At 34.8% G+C, this 20,029-nt stretch overlaps 1 pseudogene; it reads right to left on the bottom strand.

The window, feature by feature from the left end:
- Positions 1–7,604: 7,604 nt before the first annotated feature.
- Positions 7,605–8,599, bottom strand: LOC106980232 (glyceraldehyde-3-phosphate dehydrogenase-like; annotated as a pseudogene).
- Positions 8,600–20,029: the final 11,430 nt, after the last annotated feature.

Raw genomic sequence — 20,029 nt, 5'->3', positions numbered from 1 at the left:
TATTTATGATCTATAGTTATAGCACTTTTTTCATTTGAGATTTTAATCATTTGTATCCTATCTTTTTTCTTAGCCTGTCTAGGCTTATTGATTTTGTTGATCTTTCAAAAAAAAAAAACAAAAAAAGAAACAAAACAAAAACAGCTTTCTCTTTCATTTTTTTTCTATTAGATTCCTCCTTTGAATTTGATTTCTACTTTAGTTCTTTTTTCTCTCTCTCTTTTTTTTTTTTCTGCTTACTTTGGAGTTTCTGTTTTTTTCTTAGTTTTCTAAGATGGAAACTTAGATTATTGATTTTAGATTATTTTTGTTTTCTAGTAATGAATCCAATGCTATAAATTTCCCTCTAAGCACTATTTTCATTTTATCCCACAAATTAGAAGTTGTATGTTTTTTATTTCAAAACACTTTTAAATTTCTATTGAGATTGCTTCTTTGGCTGCTGTATTATTTTATTTATTTATTTGTGTATGTATGTATGTATGTATTTATTTATTTATGTTTTTTCTTAATTAAAAAAAATTAATTCCATTATAGCTGACATACAGTGTTATATATAGTTCCAGGTGTAAAATAGAGTGATTTAACAAATATATACATACTCGGTGCTTAAGTGCTTATCATGATAAGTGTACTCTTTAATCCCCATCACCTATTTCACCCACCTCTCCAACAACCTCCCGTCTAATAACTGTAAGTTTATTTTCTATGGTTAAGAATATGTTTCTTGGTTTCTCTCTTTTTTTCTTTTGCTCTTTGTTCTATTTATTAAATTCCACATATGAGTGACATCATATGGTATTTGTCTTTGACTGACCTATTTCACTTATTTCATTTTACTCTATAGCTCCATCCATGTTGTTGCAAAAGGCAAGTTTCCATTCCTTTTTATGGCTGAATAGTATTCCATTGTATGTATATAACACATCTTCTTTATCCATTCGTCTGTTGATGGACACTTGGGCTGCTTCCATAATTTGGCTATTGTCAATAATGCTGCAATAAACATAGGCATGCAAGTATTACTTTGAATTAGTGTTTTCATATTTGTTTGGTAAATGCCCAGTAGTGCAATTGCTGGATCATAAGGTGATTCTGTTTTTAACTTTCTGAGGAACTTCCACACTGTTTTCCATAGTAGATGCACCAGTTTGCATTCCCACCAAGAGTACAATAGGGTTCCTTTAGCTCCACATCTTCCTCAACACCTGTTGTTTCCTGTCTTACTAATTTTAGCCACTCTGACAGGTGTGAGGTGATATCTCATTGTAATTTGGATTTGCATTTTCCTAATAAGTAATGGTGAGCATCTTTTCATGTGGCTGTTGGCGATCTGTGACTTTTTTGGAGAAATATATCTGTTCGTGTCTTCTGCCCATTTTTAATTGGATTATTTGTTTTGGGGGTATTGGGCTTTATAAGTTCTTTATATATTTAGGATACTAACCCTTTATTAGATATGTCATTTGCAAACATCTCCTGTTCAATAGGTTGCCTTTTAGTTTTGTTGATTGCTTTCTTTGCTGTGCAGAAGCTTTTTATTTTGATGTAGTCCCAGTAGTTTATTTTTGCTTTCATTTATCTTGCCTCAGGAGACATTATCTAGAAGATTGTTGCTATGGCTGATGTCAGAGAGGTTATTGTCTGTGCTTTCTTCAACTACTTTTATTGTTTTAAGTCTCACATTTAGGTTTTTAATCCACTTTGAGTGTATTTTTGCGTATAGTGTAAGAAAGTGGTTCAGTTCCATTAGTTGCATGTAGCTGTCCATTTTCCCAACAACATTTGTTGAAGAGACTGTCTTTTCCCCATCATATATTCTTTCCTCTTTTGTCAACGATTAATTGATCATATAACTGTGGGTTTATTTTGGGTTTTTTCTTCTGTTCTATTGAGCTATGTGTCTATTTTTGTGCCAATACCATGCTGTTTTGATAACTACAGTTTTATAATATAACTTGGAGCCTGGAATTCTGATGCGTCCAGTTTTGTTTTTGTTTTTCAAGATTGTTATGGCTATTTGAGGTCTTTTGTTGTGCCATACACATTTTAGGATTCTTTGTTCTAGTTCTGTGAAAAATGTTGCTGTTATTTTGATTGGGATTGCATTAAATGTATAGATTGCTTTGGGTAGTATAGACATTTTGACAATATTTGTGCATCCACTCTGTGAACATGGAATGTCTTTCCATTTCTTTGTGTCATCTTCCAATTCTTTTATCAATGGTATTTTATAATTTTCAGAGTAAACATCTTTCACCTCTTTGGTTAAGTTTATTCCTAGCTATTTTATTAATTTTGGTGCACTTGTAAATGGGATTGTTTTCTTAATTCTCTTTCTGATGTTTCATTATTAGTGTACTGAAATGCAACAGCTTCTTGTACATTGATTTTTATATCCTTTGACTTTGCTGAATTCATTTATCAGTTTTAAGTTGTTTTTGTTTTTTTTTTTGGTGGAGTTTGGGGCTTTCTATATATAGTATGATGTCATCTTGACTGCTGTATTACTTAGAAGAGTGTTGTTTAATTTTTAAATATTTTAGGATTTTTCAGTTATCTTTCTGTTATTGGTATAATCCCATTTGAGATCTGAGAGCAGACATTGTGTAATTTTTGTTTTGTAAAGTTATCTAAGGTGCATTTTAGGTTATTACTGGTCTTACGTCTGCTGAGTCTGTCCATTTCTGAGAGAAGGTTGTTGAAATCTCCAGTGACAGTGGACTCATCTATTTCTCCTTGCAATTCTACCATTTTTGCCTTGCATAGTTTGACATTCTTTTAGGCACATACACATCAAATATTCTTATGTCTTTTTGGAGGATTCACTTCTTTATTATTATGTCATTTCCTTCTTTATTGGTGATAACTTATCTTGCTTTGAAGTCTGCTCTATCTGAAGAGCAACTCCTACTCTCTTTTTATTAGTGTTAGCATAGTATGTTTTTTGTCATCCGTTTACTTTTGATCTGTATGTGCCCATATATTTAAAGTGTGTTTCTTGTAGACAACATATAGTTTAGTCTTATTTTTGTTTATCCATTTGACAAACTCTCCCTTTTCATTACGGTATTTAGATTGTTACATTCAAAGTGATTATTGATATATTTACCATAACAATTGCTCTTCTGTATTTGTTGTCCTTGTTTTTTGTTCCTTTTTTTGTTTCCCATGCTTTTATCATGGTTTTAATTGAGCATTTTATATAATTCGATTTTCTCTCCTTTCTTAGCATATCAGTTTACTTCCCTTTTTACTATTTTTTTTATTGCCTTAGAGTTTTCAGTATACCTATAGAACTAATCCAAGTTCACTTGCAAATAACACTGTACCAATTCACAGGTAGTGTGAGTGATTTATAATAAAACAATCCTAATTCTTCCCTCCTATTTCTAGTTTCATTGCTGTCATTCATTTTACTTATATATAAGTATACATAACAAGTATACATAACCAAATACACATGCATAAGATATAGACATAAGCATACATAAGTCAAGCACATTATTAGTACTATTTTGAGTAAACCATTATCTGTTAGTTGAATAAAGAATAAGAAAAATAAAACTTTTTGCTTTACCTTTGTTTATTCCTTCCTTGATACTCTTCTTTATTGAATGTAGATCCAAGTTTCTGAACTATATCATTCCCTTCCATCTAACTGAAAATGAATTCCCTCAATTTTTTTTTGTCTGAGAAAGTCTTTTTTTTTTTTTTTTCTCTTTTACTTTTCAAGAATAATTTCTCTGGTAGAATTTCTGGACTGGTGGGGTTTGGTTTACTTGTTTTTTGTTTTGTTTTGCTTTCCTCTCAACACTTTAGATATTTCACTCCATTCTTTTCTTACATGATTTCTGAGTTGTCAGATGAATTCTTACTTTTATTCCTCTTAGATAATGGTGGTTTTTTTCACTTCCTTTTGGCTTCTTTTAGGATTTTTTTCATTATCTTTGATTTTCTGTAGTTTGAAGATGATGTGCTTATGTATGGTCTTTTTGGTGGGGAACATTTCTCTACTTAGCTATCTCTGAGTTTCCTGAATCTGTGATTTGGCATCTGGCATTAGTTTGAAAGAAATGTTCGGAAATAATTATATCAATTATTTCTTCTTCCTCTCTTTCTTCTCCATCTGGTATTCCCATTATGTGTATGTTATGCCTTTTGTACATGTCCCACAGTTTTTCAATTTTCTATTCTGTGCTCTTTAGTCTTTGTTTTGTTTTTTGTTTTTCACAGTTACTGTTGATATATCCTTTAGCTCAGAGATTCTTTCCTCAGTTATGTCCAGTCTACTAATAAGCCCGTCAAAGGCCTATTTCATTTCTGTTACAATGTTTTGTTTTGTTTTTGTCTCTAGCACTTCTTTTAGTTCTTTCTTGGATTTTCATTTCTCTGCTTATATTGCCCATCTATTCTTGTACGCTATTCTATCCATTAGAGTCCTTAGCATATTAATCATACTTGTTTTAAATTCTAGGCCTGATAATTCCAACATCCCTGCCATATCTGCTAATGATGATTGTTCTGTGCCTTTAAATTGTGTGTGTGTGGTGTTTAATTTTATTTCTGTTTATTTATTTATCTTTTACCTTTTGTATGCCCTTGTAATTTTTTTTTCTTGATAACTGGACATAATGTATTGGGTGAAAGTAACTTTTATAAATAGGTCTTTAGTAATGTGGTAGTAATGAGTAGGGGAAAAGAATCATTCTATAGTCTTATAATTGGGTCTCAGTCTTTAGTGAGACTATTCCTCTGGACTGTGAACTTCACAAGAGTTTCTCAAATTTTTTTCTCCGCACTCAGGTGAGATAGATGGCTAGAGGGGGCTGAAGTTGTTATTCCTGTTTCTCCATGTGGAAGGCTGGGGCCAACTGGAATCGATATCTCCTCTCTCCCAAGTCAATTATACTCTGATAATATCTACCCCCATGTTAGGCTCTGGTTAGCTAGTTTTATCTGAGGGCAGGCTTTGTTAGGGACAGAGTGCTCTGGTATATTTAAAAATGGTTCCTCTTTCCCTTTTTCTTTGGAAGCAAGAGGGAGTTTTTCTCCAATATTTACTGAGGATAAAAGCTCCTGAGGGTAAAAATTATAAAAGTGTGCCCTCCTCCTCCCATGACTGGGTCCTCCTGGAGTTTTTAACTCTAACAATTATCCATGCCAAGCCTTTAGCAATTAGTCAATTACAATTCAAGTTTTCCTAGCTAGGTACTGGTCCCAAAGGTAGATTCTACTCATGAGGCTTTGCTCTTGTCATGACTCCCTGTAATCATCTGTGTGTCTGTGCAATCTCAGGTGTAACAGTTTGCCCTGTGCCCTCCATTTTCTTACAGATTTAAGAAAACTTTTTGATAGTTCATTCTGTTTAGCTCTTACTAGTTAGGACGTGATAGTGACTTCTAAGCTCCTTCCATGAAGAATTTGGAAACATTTTCTTCCCCTCCTCCTCCTTCTATAGATGTAGTGCCTAAACCCACCCAACTGTATTCTTTTTATGTGTGTGTATTTATTTATTTTTATTTATTTATTTATTTATTTATTTATTTATTTATTTATTTTTGAAATTTACATCCAAATTAGTATATAGTGAAGCAATGATTTCAGGAGTAGATTCCTTAATGCCCCTTACCCATTTAGCCCATCCCCCCTCCCACAACCCCTCCAGCAACCTTCAGTTTGTTCTCCATATTTTTGAGCCTCTTATCCCCTCCCTGTTTTTATATTATTTTTGTTTCCCTTCCCTTATGTTCATCTGTTTTGTCTCTTAAATGACCCAGCAATTGCACTACTAGGCATTTATCCAAGGAATACAGGTGTGCTGTTTCGAAGGGACACATGCACCCCCATGTTTATAGCAGCACTATCAACAATAGCCAAAGTATGGAAAGAGCCCAAATGTCCATCAATGGATGAATGGATAAAGAAAATGTGGTATATATATACAACGTAGTATTACTCGGCAATCAAAAAGAATGAAACCTTGCCATTTGCAACTACGTGGATGGAACTGGAGGGTATTATGCTAAGTGAAATTAGTCAGTCAGAGAAAGACAAAAATCATATGACTTCCAACTGTATTCTTTTACAGTTCTATAGGTCACACATATGATACTGGTCTCATCGGGCTCAATTCAAAGTGTTAATGAGACTGTTTTCCTTTCTGGAATTTCTAGAAGAGAATCTATTTTCTGGCTTATTTAGCTTGATGGCAGAATTTAGGTTTTTTTGTGGTTGTAGGACTGAGAGTTCTTAGCTTCCAGATGCTGCCTGCAATCTTTGGTTCTATCTTTAAAGGTAGCAATGTTGGGTTGAGTCCCTCTCAGACTGAATCACTTCTACCTCTTTCTTCTTATCATTACATTTCTTTAACATTTTGCCTTTTTTCCCCTCTCTTTATGAGACAGTGATTAGATTGGGCCCACCCAGATAATTCAGGATAACCTCCTTATTATATTAGGTCAACACAGATAATACAGGATAATTTTCCTATTTTAAGATTCTTAACCTTAAACACAACTGCAAAATACCTTTTACCAAATAAAGTAATATATTCACAGTCCCCGGTAATTAAAACATGGTGATCTTTAGGGGAACATTATTCTGCCTATTTATTTCCTAAATTATTATAGTAAGACTGGAAATCTAGTAGAGTTAATTCTTCTATTTTTCATTATTAGAAAGTTCTTTCCTGTTCTTAAATTGTAAAATAAATATGTTTAGTTCTATAAAAAAATATGCTGGTCTTTTGTTTGGGATTACATTAAATCTATAGGTCAATTTTAGAAGAATTGGTATTTTACCCTGTTGAGACATAATCATAAACATATTTTTTTATCTTTTCCAGGCTTTTTAAAATTTTTTCTTTAGTTACTCTGAACAAAGTTTCTAGTTGCCTTTAGAGATTGTGTTTTGTTTAATTTATTCCTAAGGATTTCATATATTTTTATTCCATTGTACAATATGTTTTTCAATAAATTAGTTTTAACTCTGATTTCATACTGAAGATCTGTAAACTGTGATTAAAGGTTACTGTCATTCCAGTTGAAAAATTCTTTGTTCTTAGTGCATTTATATATACAGCTTTACCTAACCTATTTGGGGACTTTACTGTCTTTTTCATTAGGTTAATAGCTCACTGATATTGCTTTACATGAGTATTTAACCAAATTATGTCTCTAGTTTCCTAAAATCAGGAATACAATATGTTCAAGGTGATTTCAGTGACAGGTTTATGTACTAAGAATATCATTCTAGGTCCATAATTTAATGAGTAGATTATAAGGAAGAGGGCCCATCATGAAAAATGTGACATCATCACCACTATTACTACCCTGATGTAAGTAATTCATTTTAAATTTTATGTATTTATGTATGTATATATGTTTGTATGTATTTATTTAGGCTAGGTACAGTGTAATTTATTGTTGGTACATACAAGATAGGGCTCTCCAACCCCTCCCCTTCTTTAGGGAGACTGGGATGGAAACTATAGAGGTCAGGATATTTTCAGTGTATTGAATGAGTTGGGGCAAGGATTCCACAGCAGCTGAGGGTCTCTCTCTTCTTCTTGCTCTCAGTGAGGCTGGTGGTCTAGGGGTTTCTTACTCTTTGGAGGCCATGTTGACAATAAGGTTCACCATCTGGTTGCTGTAACCAAATGCATTGTCATGACAGGAAATGAGCTTGACAGTGTGGTCATTGAGAGCAATGCCAGCCCCAGTGTCGAAAGTGGAAGAGGGGGTGTCACTGTTAAACTCTCAAAGAGAACCTGGTCTTCAGTGTAGCCCAGGATGCTCTTGAGGAGGCCCTCCAATACCTGCTTCACCACTTTCTTGATGTCATCGGATTTAGCAGCTTTCTCCAGACAGTAGGTCAGATCCACAACTGAGATATTGGGGGTGGGTACAGGGAAGGCCATGCCATTGAGCTTCCCATTCAGCTCAGGAATGACCTTGCCTACAGCCTTGATGACACCAGCAAAACCAGGGATTTTGTTCTGGGCAGCCTCTCAACCATCATGCCACAGCATCCCAAAGGGGCCATCCATGGTCTTCTAGGTGGCAGTAATGGCATGGACTGTGGTCATGAGTCCATCCACAATGCCAAATTTGTCATGTATGTCCTTGGCCAGAGGGGCCAAGCAGTTGGTGGTGCAGGAGAGATTCTTCACAATCTTGAGGGAGCTGTCAGAATTCTCATGGTTCATGCCCATTGCAAACAGTGCATCAGCCAAAGAGACAGAGATGATGGCCCTCTTGACCCCACCCTCAAGTGAGCCCCAGCCTGTTCTATAGTGGTGAAGACCCCAGTAGACTCCACATCATACTCAGCACCAGTATCACCTCATTAAACATTGGCTCAATCTTGCTTCTGGAAGATGCTAATGGGTTTTCCATTGATGACAAATTCCCCCTTTCCAGCCTTGACTATGCTGTTGTATTTGCCACTCGTGAAATCATACTGGAATATGTAATCATGATGTTCAGATCAAGAAAGGGTCATTGATGGTGACAATGTCCAACTTGCCAGAGTTAAAAGCAGCCTTGGTGACCAGGCTCTCAATATGGCCAAATCCATTTACTCTGACCTTTACCATCTTGTCTCAGGGATATGACTGGCACTGCACCAGAAGATGCTGCTGTCTGTCAAACAGGGAGGAGCAGAGAGACTCATTTCAAATTTTAATTAATACTCCAGTCTCTAAGCATTACATTTCTGTCTAAAATAACTAACATCTTTCTAAATAATGAGGCTGTTCAAGTGGTTTCAAATTTTCATGACAAATACAGTAAAATCTATTTTCTTAAGTTAGTCATTTAAGATTAAGAAAATATATAGCTTTAGGGGTGCCTGAGTGGTTCAGTCCGGTAAGTGTTTGACTTTTGCTCAGGTCATGATCTCATGGCTCCTGAGTTGCAGCCCACCTCCGGCTTTGAGCTGTCAGCACCTGCTTTGGATTCTTTGTTTCCCTCTTTCTCTCTGCACCTCCCACCCTCCCCTGCATGCTCATGCACACACAAGCTTGCTCTCCTCTCTCTTCCTCTCTCAAAAATAAACTTTAAAACAGTTTTTCAAAAAGGAAAATATATGACTTTAAACATTTCTCACAGTTCTCTTTCACCAACTTTTTCTTATCCATGGATCTTCTCAAGACACTAAACTTCCATTCAAAACAATCTCCTATGAAATCCTCTAATAATCGAGCAACTTCTTGCCTATATGCCTTTTCTATGTTATTTACTCTAGCTAGAATCCTTTGGTCATTCAGCAAAATCTCAAAGAATCTTCAATGTCTCATTAAGTGCATCCTCCTTTACTCACCTCTACAGTCAGAATGAAGCAATTCTGTTTTGTACTCCCTCTCAACCTAATTTTGGCTTTAGTTTGTTAAAACTGTAAACTTCTTAAGGATGAAGATTGTTTCTTACTCAACTTTTCATTCTCTGGGAACAGCAGGTATGCCTTGTGTGTGGTAGGAATTCACTTTTCTTTTTTTAAAACAAATCAAGCTTTATGTGTATAACATACATTGATTTATAAATTTGGATATGTTTAGCTGAACGCAAGAAATTAAAATGTCTAAATGGTTGTTTTAGATTTCAGTGATCATAGTTATCATATATAAACTAGACATAGATCAACTTCTATGTTATGCTCAATAAAACAATCTGTGCCTTTTATTCTCATGTCTTTGAACTTGAATTCTGTCAGATTTCAGAGAATAAAGAGATTTAGATCTGTCGGTTCTGGGACCTCTATGAAACATTTGTTTCTCTAAGAAATATGTCTGTGGTTTAGCTGAAGCTAATCTCTCCAGGCCTAAAAAGTACACTGAGCCAGTTTGAAAGGGTCAGGGATAAGAAGTGTAGCCATCCTAAGTCCAATATTTGATGAAGAGTCCTAAATAGAGATGCCCCCCATCAGTTTTAAGTGTTCCTTTTCCCCTGCATTATGTAAATGCAAAGCACATCCCAGTGTGGTATCTTTTCAAAGTGAAGAGAATGCATATCTGAGATACATCACTACGCTAAAAAGAAATAAAATAAATTCCATGGAATCCAAGGAGAGTACAGGTCTTATATCCTACAGATGAGTTGGAAAGGTAGATAAACATGAATTTCTGCATTTGAATATCTGAAGCCTTTTATAACATTATATCTTGCTCTCAACACCCAGTTCTTTTTTTGAAAATACTTCTAATATTTTATTTAACAAAAATGTACTCTGAACAACTATATTGCTAAGAGAGATTGGCATGTTAAATAGTATTTCCAAATATAATTTCATAGAGAGAAATAAGTTGCAAAAGGCAATTCAGTGAACTGGTAAAATGTTTGGAAATACTTAGTAATGTTGCATAAGTGGCTATTGTTAATTCTAATGGAATTAGTTTCCAATGTAATTCTACTTTGGAATCCAATTCCAAAGTAGATTAATATACTTTATTTTCCCCTTCTTTTGGAAATGTTATCATTCTGGTGTTTGCTGTTTATAAATGTTGGAATAGGGGCATTTTTTTCTGTTTCTTCTATTTTGGGCAATATTCATGGAAACTATATATTTACCTCTTTAGTTTGGAATCAGGAATTATCTAATTTATTATGTTTATTAGAAAGCAATTACTTTTGAATTCATATCACATATCAGGCAGTATTCTAAACTTTTTGACACATTAGTGAACAACAAAAACAAAAAAAACAGCAAAGTAAATTTAATTACTTGTAATCTACAGTCTAGGAAGGAAATATAGATAAAAATCAATAAATATAATAAATAGGTATATTGTATGTTAAAAGGAGATTATTGCTATAAAAAAAGAAAAATAATAGACCAACTTAAGAGGGATAATAGATGCCAAGGGTGGTAAAGTATAATACCCACCCTTAATGTCCAATAATTATGAAAGTGAGTTTTTTAATTCAGGGTAAGCACTGATAAGGTAAGTTTTGAGCAAAATATTGAAGAATGTGATTGATTTGTTCATGTTGGTTTATGGGAAAAACCTGATAAAGGGGATTTCATGGCATCACACAACTTGCTATTTAAAAAACTATATATTTGAAGGGAAGTGTGTTGCTTATGACAAAACAAGACTCTAAAGTGAAGCTCCTGTATTTTCTATCTTGAGAGTATATTAAGTACCAGGAGATTTGCTTGGATTCTACTTTCCAGTCTCATAAGGTAAATATTACTATTCAAGGTAGATATTACTATTCTTTCTTAAAGATGAGAAAATTAGTTTTAGAGAAATTTAAAACAGTTTAATCACTCATTACTAGTAAGTATTGGGACTAGGATTCCAATAAATTAATGTGTGTGTGTGTGTGTGTGTGTGTGTGTGTGTGAGTTCATTTAAACATTAACAGTCTTTTTGTTATGCAAACTTTTATTTATATAAAATCCCATGAATATAGCTTGTTTTTCTGACCGTTGGTTGTAAGTAAGTTTTTGCATGACAAGTTCACATTCTGTTTTTAGTAGTTTTAAAATTCATTAATGGGAAGCTAGCTAATGGAATTTTACTCATATCATCTTGTATAATTAGAGTTCAGAGTCATTGTTACTTATTTCCGTACCTATATGAATTAAAATATGCCATAGCTTTGAAACAAAATCTTATATTTGCATCTCTGTGTATTTTAACTTGGTAAGACTGAAAAGGTTAATACATTTGATCATGTTAGTCATTTTGGTAATTTACTTGAAACCAATTACCATGTTATGTTTTCCAGTTGCCTATAGTTGGAGAAAATCTGAGGTGTTTCCAATTTGTACAGTTAATTGATCACCTATAATACATTGGGGTATAGGTCCCTTCAGTTTGGCCCATGCAAGCCATTCCCGTCCTCTCAATTTATTTTTATACACTATATAAATGGTGTATTTTACATGGTTGTGCTTTGATTCTACTTCAAGTTCTTTGTATTTTAACTTTCCCAGAGAGTAGTTGGTCCCCACTACAATAGATAGCTAATGGTATCTTTTAAGTAAATTTTATTTTAACCAGGTAAACTCCCAGAAATGTGCAATCATATTTCTATCTTTGATAAAATTACATTTTACCACATAAAAAGCTAACTATAATATGTTTAGTATATATTTGTTTAGGCAGCAAAAATTTTCAGTTGTATCATATTCTTTTTATGTATAGTGGAACACAGATTCATCTAATATAAGTTGGATCTTTTGGGGATCTGGGGTAGAGGGAATGAAAGGAAATTTAAGCTGTCTTAATTAATATCATGAAGGGTCCAATAACTCATGCTTTTTCAATTTTTTACTGGGTATCTTAGATAGTGACAACAGTAGGTGACTACTTTATCAGATTAAATGTTAAATGTTGCAAATTTAAATATTTGTTTATGGTAAAGGAAAATTCACTCTCTGTTTTTTATTTGTCATCCATCAGCCCCAACTAATTCTAATTCTAATTCTACCAAAAGAAGGAGGAAAATATTGCTACATATTTTCTATGTATCTAATTATATTTCTCTTTAACAAGTATATTCCAATAACAAAGAATCCTTAAAGCATTGATTCCTCTCCATTGTGTTCTATTCGGTGTTTTAAATAACAGCTTCAGATGAAGATATGGTTAGCTTAAAATTTACAAGTACTTTTGGCACTTGGGGAAACTGCCGCAAATCCTTCCCTTTATTTTTTGTAATTTAAATTTGAGTTAGTTAATATATAGTGCTATATTGGTTTCAGGAGTAGAATTCAATGATTTATCACTTATATACAACACCCAGTGCTTATCACAAGTGTCCTCCCTAATATCTATCACCCATCTAGCCCATCTCCTACCCACCATCCTCCATCAACCCTCAGTTTGTTTTCTGTTAAGAGTTTCTTGTGGTTTGTTTCACTCTCTTCTCTTACCCCACCCTTTGCCATATGCTCATCATTTTTTTTCTTAAATTCCACATATGAGTGAAATCATATGGAATTTGTTTTTCTGCGATTCACTTCTTTCACTTAGCATAATACATTCTGGCTCTATCCACATCATTGTAAGTGGAAGGATTTCATTATTTTTGATGGATGAGTAATATTCCATTGTATGTATACATATATATCCATTTTCTTTATCCATTCATCAGTCAATGGACATTTGGGCTCTCTCCGTAGTTTGGCTATTGTTGATAATGCTGCTATAAACATCAGGGTGCACGTACCCTTTTGAATCTGTATTTTTGTATCCTTTGAGTAAATACTGAGTAGTGCAATTGCTGGGTCATAGGGTAGTTCTATTTCTAGTTTTTTGAGGAGGCTCCATACTGTTCTCCAGAGTGGCTATACCAGTTTGTATTCCCACTAGCAGTGCACAAGGGTTTCCCTTTCTCCTCATCCTCATTAACACCTGTTGTTTCTTGTGTTGTTAATTATGGCCATTCTGTCAGGTGTGAGGTGGTGTCTCACCAAGGTTTTTACTTGTATTTTCCTGATATTGGGTGATGTTGAGCATCTTTCATGTGTCGGTTAGCCATCTGGATGTCTTTGGGAAAATGTCTATTCGTGTCTTCTGCCCATTTCTTAACTGGGCTGTTTGGTTTTTGGGTGTTGAGTTTGCTATCGAAGTACCACCAGCATCCTTTGAGGAGCTAGAACAAACAATCCTAAAATTTTTATGGAACCAGAAAACACCCCTAATAGCCAAAAAAATCCTGAAAAAGAAAAACAAAACTGGAGGCATCATGATTCCAGATGTCAAGCTATATTACAAAGCTGTAGTCATCAGGATAGTATGGTACTGGCACAAAAACAAATACATAGATCAATGGAACAGAATAGAAAGCCCAGAAATTGACCCACAACTATATGGTCAACTAATCTTCAACAAAGCAGGAAAGATTATCCAATGGCAAAAAGTCTCTTCTACAAATGGTATTGGGAAAACTGGATGGCAGCATGCAGAAGAATGGAACTAGACCAGTTTCTTACACTATACACAAAAATAAATTCAAAATGGATCAAAGACCTTACGGTGAGATGGAAAAAGCCATCAAAATCCTAAAGGAGAACATGGGCAGCAACCTCTTTGATCTCAGATGGAGCAACTTCTTACTAGACATGACGCAGAAGGTCAGGGAAACAAAAGCAAACATGAACTATTGAGAATTTATCAAGGTAAAAACTTCTCCACAGTGAAGGAAACAATCAACAAAAGTCGAAGGCAGCCTGTGGAATGGAAGAAGATAAAGGGTTTGTATCCAAAATATATAAAGAACTTATCAAACTCTTCTTTCATTTCTGACTTAAACAAAACAAAACAAAACAAAACAAAAACAAAAAAAGCCAAAACTCTAGAAACTTGTTGATTTTCAGATTGCAATTACTTCTATTAAAGCCATTCTCTCAGTAATCATTCTCTTCCTAGTTCAGACTTTTGATAGGTGTTTGTGATTCACATCCCCTATGCCTTTCATACTAAGAGTGACCAGATGTCATGAAATGCCTTTCCTTCACATCCTCCCAATGAAACTTGTATTCTATCATAGATTTATGTTTGGTTGAATGGTACCTTCATCCACCACTTTCTCCATAAATAATCTGGAAGCATTCACTATGTCTAATATTTAATTGGTTATATATTATATAAATCTCCCCCTTTTGTGTTTTCCCTATCTATTTAACTTTCTCCCCTCTCTTCTATATTTCTAAAATAGACTCTGAACTCTCTCTCTTAAAATCCCTCCAATTTCTCTATATTACTGCTGATATGAAATTTCAAAATCCAAGTCTTATTTTGTTATGGCCCTGCTTAAATTTCATTTGTATTATACTACCTGTAAACTAAACTAACTAACTAACTAACTAACTAACTAAATAAATAAATAAAATACCTTGCATTGGCATTTAGGTCTTTCCATGGTCTAAGATCTGGCTATGTATCAAGTCTCATCCTGTCACTATGAGACACATCATATATAGTGATATTTTCTTAAATATGTTGTGTTGTAATTCTTTCTTGAAATATAATTTCCCTTCTATTAGACCTTAAAGTTACTGAAGAATTGAATTTTATTCCACTTATCTTTGGATCCAGGTGTTTCATTCAGGGCCTGACACATTCTCGTTTTGACATTGTGAATTTTCTTCTTCTTTTAAATATTATATATTTTGACTAAAGAAGTATTTCTAAAGGTCGCTGTAGTTGAACAGATTATTGGATAAAGGAAAATGAGCCATGATATGAGAATCAGAGGGGCTGGATCATTATTGCAGCCCTACTGCCTGCATGACTGTATAAACCCAGGTTCATTATGAATAGATAAGAATAATCCTACACTGCCTACTTCCAGGTTGTGAGGATCACAAATAATGACATTTGTAAAGATACTTTATGCCTGGTAAAGTTACATAAAAATAAGATGTATTACTGCTATTAAAACTAGGTGAAAATACTGAAATCTATTTTACCTTCTCAGTAAACACAGTAATACAAATGACAATAGGGTTGTTTAAACAAGAGTTTTACTGAAATATATTCCTTCTCTGAAAGAAGCTTTCTGCCTTATGATGCTTCTGATTCCTTCTTCTATGTTCTCATGGAGATGGCTGTGTGTGTGTGTGTGTGTGTGTGTGTGTGTGTGTGAGATAACTTACTATGAGAGGGCACAGGTATGAATTTCTCCTGTATACTACCCAAGGATTTGATAAAACTGTGCTCATTTGATTTATGATTTACATACATAGAACCAAATTTTAATCATTTTTAGGACTCCCTTATTATTTCTACCATAGAAATACATCATATAAAATAATAAATTAAAATTCTATGAAGTGAAAATTTCAAGATCAGGGTGCCGATTCATTTAAAAAAAAACTCAGTGACAAACAAATCAGGGGAAAAGGACTAAAACGATTTTTTGTGAATTATGTAAGTTTCTAAAAAGCAAAGATTCAAAAAGTTCTTGCCTCTCAGATACTTTTTTTTTTTTTTTTTAAGGGGAAGCAGGTGGGGAGGACAGGTTGAGACATTGATGGATGTCTTAATCCAGAAAGCAGGTTTCTGAGTCCTGAATATATCTTGCCAATTATCAACAGTAGCTTTGCCTTCATGCTCAGTGCATTGCTTTAGTGTGGAAACAGACCCAACAAGTGATGTTGGTGTTGCTGGGGACACTGACATGACCCAGGAAGTGTTGTCTGTGAGAAAGTGACAGTGGTACTACCTGTAGCAGTAATGATTAATTGCTGTGAGGTCTGAGTGAAAGCATTTATCAGAATGTTAAACCTTTGAGATCAATTTTGGGGGCAGAAGAAGACACTGTTACAATAATCACTTCCTATTTTCTCCCATTCTGCTTTCATTTTATGATTCGATCCCATAAATTCATTTTGTATGTGCTAATATAAAGCAACAGTAGTTCTTCATCTAATATTTTGCAAATACTCCATCCTTTTTCCTTCCTAATTTTCAAAACAATGTCCTTAGTATTTACACATGTATAGAGTTAAAATGATTCCAATTTGATTTAGTGACATTGTGTTCATTTTAGTCACAATTTTACTATTTTTTTTAAGAGTGATGTAGAGCTGGTCAATTTTATATCCATTTCAAATGTCCTTATTCGTTCCCTTTTTGAGCCTCGGTTTATAAATTAAACAGAAAACAAAACAAAAACATGTAAAAGAGGCCCCAGAGCCGCACTGGGAAACATCTAAACGGTGGCGAGGCAGGGCGGAGCGCGCCCCCTGTGTGCAGAGCGGACTCTGGGCACGCTCTCGGCTTGGGTCCTGCAGGTGCTGGTGTCGTTAGTGTCCCACCCCAGTGAAGAGCTGCCGGGCCTGGGTGCTCATGGGGGAACCTGGGAGAGACGGTATAAAATCCAGTCTTCGGATGCAGAGACTCAGGAGCTGCTGAGCACAACACTCGAGGATCCAGGCGCTGTGGACTTGGAGAAAGTGGCCAATGTGACTGTGAACCATTCTCAGCAGGACTGCGTGTTCAGTAAAGAAGAGGAACCCATGTGCTATGCCATCATTCAGGCCAAGAGCAAGCAAGCAGGCCTACCGGTGGGAACTCAACTGGCTGCATTAGGAGTACCAGGCTCAGGAGCAGCTGTGAGCCGCCGTGGGTCGGTTGTGTCACCTTCATCTGCAAATCTCCCTTGGTCCTTCCCTGAGCACCTTCCTTTCCGGATTCAGAGATTGGGGAAGACACCAAACTCTGCCCCCAGCGTTTCATCAGCTTCTCCCGCATAACTTCCCACCTGGGCCAGGCAGAGAAAGGTAGCTTCTAACAACCTCTGCACTGTGTAACCGCTGGTGCAATAGCCATCTTGGTGCCTCAGTTTTCCCCATCTTTAAAATGGGCCATAGCTACTGGTGGGATACTTTGGCACGTCAAGGAGCAGAACACAAATCACCTCTGAAACTGCTTTTTGTGCACTTTGTCCAAGGACCACTTCAGAATCAAACCTATTTCCAGTGGGTTTTAATAAATAGTAGTATCACATCACCAGCGATACCAGTTCAGGGTGCGAAATTTCTAATAAACCTTTTCTACTATTAAAAATATGTAAGAAAACAAAGGAATTACTTAGTGAAAGATTGCTGAAGTCAAATCCATGTCTGAAAATATTATTGTCGAATTTAATTACAAGTTGCTTTTGGAAAAGGAATCAATATTGGTATTTTTATTCTCTTCCACTTACTATTCTGACTCACCTTTAGCAATATCAAAAATATTAACCTGTTAATGAGCACTTGTTACCCGAGTCTGCACTAGAAGCTTTCTAGGCAATTTCATATTTAATTTCACAACTATGCTGTAGATGATAGCATTGAGGCCCAGACTAATTTTCCCTTATTCACACAGTTCATCTAACTAATGGAACAGGAAATTTCATTAAGATCTGTCTGACTCTAAAATCAGTGCTCTTTTTGTATTACTAAACAGAGCCTCTCCAGTATTAGCTTCTAAAAATCATTTTCTATATTAGTACTCTATTTTGTACTTTGTGAGATTTTTCAAGCGACTTTCCTCTTTCATTTTTCTCCAAAGATACTTAGTGCAGGGAATGTTAGGGCACATTAGGCGACCAGACAAAAGAAAGAGGTCTGGGATCTGAGACTCACGTTTCAATCATGACTCAACAGATTTTAGACAGTGAAGCCGCTCGCACAACCCCAGCACTCTGAGCCTTCATTTTCATACATATAAATTGAAGATAATAAACCAGATCTTTCCTGAGGATTCAATGAGATAATATGTAAAATATTAACAGCATGTAACACGGTGCTTCACAAACTGGCCTACTTAATAAGTCTATTATTATGTGACATTTGATATAACATTTGGATTTTTTTACTTAAGTATAATTTTTTGGAGAGGAGCTACTAAATATAAGACGTGTATATCCTAGAAATCAACAATCATTTTACCACAAACGATATAGAAACTCGTATACATGTGTATGAGAAAACATCTACAAAAATTTTAGTTTTAACATAGTTTGTAATGGAAAAATATTGGAATCAACCAAAATGTCCATCAACTGGACATTGAATAAATAATTGTGAGGTGATCAGCATCAACATCAAATCTTGCAAAACATGAGTGAAAAAAAGTAAATTGCCAAAGGATACTTAGGTCCGATACAATTTATATAAAGTTTAAAAAGTATGAAATACAATGCTAAATGTTTACAGATACATACCTCAATAGTTTAGATATTAAAACATTTGTATGATTGATGTACACCAAAATATATGTGTATGATTTTGTAAGGGCCTTTCAAATCACTGACATTTTTTTTTCCTCCTTGATAACATTTTTTTATTCAGAGATTTCTGAAAGTGGTTGTAACATAAGAGAGCCTCTGGGAAAAAAGAGAAACTTGTTCCCAGTATTGAGACATAAATGACAGGACCAGTGAGTAGAGGTCCCTGGATAGAAAAGCATGACGGTGAATAACTTCTGTCCTTATTAAATGCAGTAATTTCCAGAAAGAAAGCCATTACTTTACAGATTATACATGCAAGCCCTTTAAATTTTGATAACTTATGTGTATTTTAGTTTAGCTAAGAGGCACATGTTTTTTGCTGATTTTAACACGTCAGTTAATTTGGTATTGCACGGACACAGTTTTATGAAGCATAGAGAGATTTTTCTGAATAATATCCCATTGTCTATTTTTACTTCTAAAAATGTATTAAGATTACAGTGATACAATGTTTGAATGGTCACTAGTGGGACACAGCCAGTCATGTGTTGGTAATTGTTTAACAACCAGTTCTTTGGAATAGACATATACACACACATACCCCTCCTGACACAGAAAACCACAGGGCCTTATTTTTATTTTTCTGGTTTAGTAGTCTTTCTGCTTTTTCTTTTCTCCACTCAAATTCACAGTTTACAAAGCCACAACATTTCATTCTCAAATGCAATTTAAAAGCACTCAATGATTTTCAAGGATTTTCTACCACTTACAAATCACTTTACGTAACATTCAAGGGTGGCCATGATGTGCCCTCTGACTATTTCCCAGGCACATCTTCAGTCATGCTGTGACTTGCATTTTGTGTTTCTGAGGCCCATATTAATTTGGTTTCCCGCAGGTACAACAAGGCAACATGTTTTTAGCATTTGCTCTCCTTTTTTTTCAAATTCTTATTTAAATTTCAGTTAGTTAACATACAATATAATATTAGTTTCAGGTGTACAATATAGTGCTTCATACATTACTGCCTTTTATTTCTGGAATATTCTCTTCTGAATCTAAATAAACAATCCTTGCTCTCTCTGAATCTAAATAAACAATCCTTGCTCACCTACAAAAATTCAGCCTGTCACTTCCTTTGGGAAGTTTTTTTCTGACCAACTTCGTCTGGAATAGCTGTCCTCTCCTGTTCACGTACTCTGCACACATTTGTGATCATTGCATTTATCTCCTCCCCTAGGATGGATGTTCCTTGAAATTACATCATGAGACTTATCGTCAGAATTAAACCCTGTAACTAAATAGGTCACACGTTCAATTGATATTTATTTAAAGGATAAGTAAATGGAAAA

This window comes from Acinonyx jubatus, chromosome B1 (assembly GCF_027475565.1).
Source record: "Acinonyx jubatus isolate Ajub_Pintada_27869175 chromosome B1, VMU_Ajub_asm_v1.0, whole genome shotgun sequence".
Lineage (NCBI taxonomy): Eukaryota > Metazoa > Chordata > Mammalia > Carnivora > Felidae > Acinonyx > Acinonyx jubatus.
This window is presented reverse-complemented; position numbering and strand designations above follow the sequence as displayed.